Source organism: Callospermophilus lateralis, chromosome 16 (assembly GCF_048772815.1).
Source record: "Callospermophilus lateralis isolate mCalLat2 chromosome 16, mCalLat2.hap1, whole genome shotgun sequence".
Taxonomy (NCBI): domain Eukaryota; kingdom Metazoa; phylum Chordata; class Mammalia; order Rodentia; family Sciuridae; genus Callospermophilus; species Callospermophilus lateralis.
In genome coordinates this window covers 26,340,798-26,345,842 of record NC_135320.1, presented here as the reverse complement: position 1 = coordinate 26,345,842, position 5,045 = coordinate 26,340,798, and the positions used below count along the sequence as shown (strand labels likewise).

The 5,045-nt window shown below is 38.0% G+C and overlaps 1 pseudogene; it reads left to right on the top strand.

The window, feature by feature from the left end:
• The first annotated feature begins 230 nt into the window (after positions 1–230).
• On the top strand, positions 231–4,067 carry LOC143381926 (actin, cytoplasmic 1-like; annotated as a pseudogene).
• Positions 4,068–5,045: the final 978 nt, after the last annotated feature.

Below are 5,045 nucleotides of genomic sequence, written 5' to 3'. Positions count from 1 at the left end.
AAAGTGGGAAAAGGGGAAAAATAAGTTAACAGGGACAAAATTTCATCAGAGTCATCGAAATCATAAAAAAAGAGCCAAATAGAAAAGTGGAATTGAAAGTAACAATGTCAAAAATGAAAGGTTCATTTGATGGGTGATCAGTACTCTGGACACAGAAAGAAAACAACAAAGGATCTTGAAGACAACTCAATAGAAATTGTACAAATTAGAACAGAGCAAAACAGTGTAACATGGTCCACACCAGCCTGTATGAGACCCAGGCTCACAGTAGGCCCTGGGGGTCCATCTCTCTACCAGCAGGCACCTGCCAGAGCCCAGTCTCTAGCACAGGACCAACTGAGGTGAGAGCCCAAGCCCAGCCCAGATACACCCACATTGACTTGTGCAGGACCCAGGTCCAGGGTAGGTCTGAGTTAGCCACCACCCCCCCATCTGGGAGCCTAAACCTAACCCACTTGCATCTTGGGACACTGCAGTCATTGCCATAGCCTTCCCCACGCAGTAGCCCCTAACTTTTTGACAACAGACAGGACCTAGAAAAAGCTGCATCTCAGAGCAGGCATCCCAAAGAAAGTGGGAGGCCCACCCTTTCAGCCCCGTCTCTGTAAGACATTGTTTCCATCTTGGGTCACCTCAACTATTATCTTGAATTACCTCAGCTATTGCAGCCACTACCGTTAGTTATAGTAGCATACATTGAGGGACACCAGCTGGGTCTGGAAGCTCAACATCAAGGTGAGGTACAGACAATCTGCGTGGATAGTACAAGAATGTAGGGTAGAAACTGTAATATCTCAGATCCATGCTGCAAGAAAGGAAGACACATAGACAATATGGGAAAACAAGGGAGGAAAGTGCCCCAAACAAACAAGGATACTGCAATAACAGAACCCATGGACAGTGAAGTTGATGAAATGTACGAGAAGGAGTTCAGAAGGTTTATAATTAAAATAATTTGTGAATTAAATGACCTAAATGAGCAAATACAGGCAAAAATTGATCATCCCAACAAAGAGATAAGAGAGCAAATACAGCTAGCAAAAGATTATTTCAAGAGATAGAGACTAGGGAAAAAAACAGTCAGAAATACTTGAAATGAAGGATATAATAAACCAAATAAAAAACTGAATAGAATGCATAACCAACAGACTAGATCACTTGGAAGAAAGAACGTCATATAATGAAGACAAAGTATACAATCAGGAAAATAAAGTTGATCACACAGTGAAGATAGTAAGAAACCATGAACAGGATATCCAAGAATTATGGGACAGCATCAAAAGACCAAATATAAGAGTTATTGGGATAGAGGAAGGCACAGAGTTTCAAACCAAAGGAAAGCACAATCTCTTCAAAGAGATAATATCAGAAAATTTCCCAAGCATGAAGAATTGGAAAACCAAATACAAGAGGCTTACAGGACACCTAATGTACAAAATTACAACAGATCTACACCAAGGTAAATTATAATGAAAATGCCTAGCATATAGAATAAGGATAGAATCTTAAAACTGCGAGAGAGGAATCAGATCACACATAGGGGGAGACAAATTCGTATCACAGTAGATTTTTAAATCCAGACCCTCAAAGCCAGGAGATGGTGAAATAACGTATATCAAGCTCTGAAAGAAAATGGATGCCTACCAAGAATCATATATCCAGCAAAACTAAGCTTTAGATTTGATGATGAAATAAAAACTTTCCATGATAAACAAAAGTTGAAAGAATTTACAACTAGAAAGCTTGCACTAAAGAACATCCTCAGAATAATATTCCATGAAGAGGAAATGAAAAATGATGATGAGAACTAGCAGAGGAAGGTATTATACTAAAGGAAAATCTAATAAGAGGAGAAACCACGTCACATTAAATACCCCAAATAAACAAAAGTGTCTGGGAATACAAATCATATCTCAATAATAACCCTGAATATTAATGGCCTAAACTCACCAATTAAAAGACATAGACTAGCAGATTGGATCAAAAAAAAAAAAAAACCCAACAATATGCTCTCTCCAAGAGATTCATGTCATAGGAAAAGACATCCCCAGGCTGAAGGTGAAGGGTTGGGAAAAATCATACCACTTACATGAACTGTGGAAGCAAGCAGGGGTTTCCATTCTCATATCAAATAAAGTAGACTTCAAGCTAAAGTAAATCAAAAAGGATAAAGAAAAAAAAAAGGATAAAGAAGGACACTACACACTGCTTAAGAGAACCATACACCAATGAGACTTAACTATTATAAATATATAAGCCCCAAACAATGGAGCATCTACATTCATCAAACAAACTCTTCTCAAGTTCAAGAGTCAAATAGACCACAACACAATAATTTCAGGTGACTTTAACACACCTTTCTCATCATTAGATAGATCTTCCAAACAAAAGCTGAACAAAGAAACTACACAAATTAATAATATAATCAGTAACTTAGACTTAACTGCCATATATAGAATGTGTCATCCTTCAACGAGTGAATACAATTTCTTTTCAGCAGGACATGGGTTCTTCTCTAAAATAGACCATAGGTTATGCCACAAAGCAACTCTTAGCAAATATAAAAGAGTAGAGATACTACCCTGCATTTTATTAGATCATAATGGAATGAAATTAGAAATCAATGGTAAAATAAGAAATAAAAGCTCCAACAGAGAAGACTAAATAATATGCTACTTAATGAATAATGGGTTGCAGAAGACATCAAGGAGGAGATTAAAAAATTCTTAGAGGTGAATGAGAACACAGATACAATGTATTGAAACCTCTGGGAAAATTCATTTAATAAAATTCATTCCTTAAAAGAAGAAAAAGTCAACAAATAAACGAGTTACCATTACACGTCAAAGCCCTAGAAAAAGAAGAACAAATCAAGCAGTAGAAGGCAAGAAATAATTAAAATTAGAGCTAAAATCAATGAAATGGAAACAAAAGAAACAATTTAAAAAATTGACAGAACAAAAAATTGTTTCTTTGAAAAAAATAAATAAAATTGACAGACCCTTATCCATGCTAATGAAAAGAGAGAGAAAACTTAAATTACCTACATGATGAAGAAGGAAATATCATGACAGACACTACAGAAATACAGAAGATAATTAGAAATGATTTTGAAAACTTATACTTCAATAAAATAGAAAATATCTAAGGCACCAATAAATTTCTAAAGTCAAATAATTTGCCCAAATTGAATCAGAATGATATACACAATTTAAACAGATCAATTTCAAGCATAAAATAGAAGATGCCCTCAGAAGCCTACCAACCAAGAAAAGCCCAGGACTGGATGGATGCACAGCTGAGTTCTACAAGACCTTTAAAGAAGAACTAATACCAATAATCATTCTAAATGGAGAAAAATTGAAGGCATTCCCTCTAAAAACTGGAACAAGATAGGAATGCCCTCTTTCACCACTTCTATTTAACATAGTTCTTGAGACACTTGCCAGAGCAATTAGACAGAGGAAAGAAATTAGAGGGATATGGATAGGAAAAGAAGAAGTCAAATTGGCACTATTTGCTGATGACATGATTCTATACCTAGAAGACCATAAATGTTCCACCAGAAAACTTCTAGAGCTAGTAAGTGAATTAAGCAAAGTAGCAGGATATAAAATCAACACCCTTGCCCTGGACTTCAAGCAGGAGATGGCCACTGCTGCATCCCCCTCCTCCCTGGAGAAGAGCTACAAGCTGCCCGATGGGCACCATCAGCAAAGAGCAGTTCCAATGTCCAGAGGCACTCTTCCAGCCCTCTTTCCTGGGTGTGGAATTCTCTGGCATCCACGGGACCACTTTCAACTCCATCATGAAGTGTGATGTCAACATCTGCAAGGACCTCTATGCCAACACTGTGCTGTCGGGCGGCACCTCCCTGTACCCAGGCATCGATGACAGGATGCAGAAGGAGATCACAGGCCTGGTCCCCAGCACCATGAAGATCAAGATTATTGCTCCCCCTGAGCACAAGTACGCAACGCCTCAATGTTCACGTTCCAGCAGATGTGGATCAGCAAGCAGGAATATGATGAGTCGGCCCCTCCATTGTCCACCGCAAATGCTTCTAGATGGACCGAGCAGGTTCCAGGCACCTGCTGCATGAGCTGAATCTGAAGTATAAATTTGCTCTGGCAAATGTATACACCTCATGCTAGCCTCATGAAACTGGAATAAGCCTTTGAAAAGAAATTGTCCATGAAGCTTGTATCTGATGTCAGCACTGGAACGTTGCTGATTTTGACTGTTCCCTTGGTATATTTTTAATGCTCTGTGCATATCTTTGATTTAAGCCCTTAGTCCATGTGGCTCAGTCACCTCTACCTGAGGTGAGAGTGTGCATAAAGGAGAAGTCCGTGGCTTAGCGAATCTGAAACCACAGAAGTGATCTATGCAGAGAATTCATGTTTCGGCTGACAAACTTCCAGGATTTCTTGGGCTGGCAAGAGTTCCTGGGCCAGCTGTCACTTCTTGCCGGCCTAACAGGGTGGGAAAGTCCAAGCCTTAGGACCCAGTTTCCGTTCTTACCAATGTTCTCCCTCCTGACCACTATTGGTTATTACTTGCCTTGAGTTGGTAACAGTTTGCATTTACATCTGTAAATTTATGCATTTTAATTTATGTAAGGTTTTTTTGTACTCAATTCTTTACCAGATGACAAATTTTTGTTTTTATACTGTTATGTGAGAACATTAGGTCCCAGCAACACTTCATTGAGTAAGGAAAAATAAAGTGCTACAGTACAAAAAAAAAACCAAAAAATCAACACCCATAAATCAAAGGCATTTCTATATATCAGTGACAAACCCTCTGAAAGGGAAATTAGGAAAACTACCCCATTTACAATAGCCTCAAAAAAAAAAAAAAAAAACTTGGGAAGCAACAAAAGAGGTGAAATATCTATATAATGAAAATTATAGAACCATAAAGAAAGAAATCAAAGAAGACCTTAGAAAATGGAAAGATCTACCTTGTTCTTTGATAGGCAGACTAGTATTATCAAAATGACCATACTACCAAAAACACTATACAGATTTAATGCAACTTCA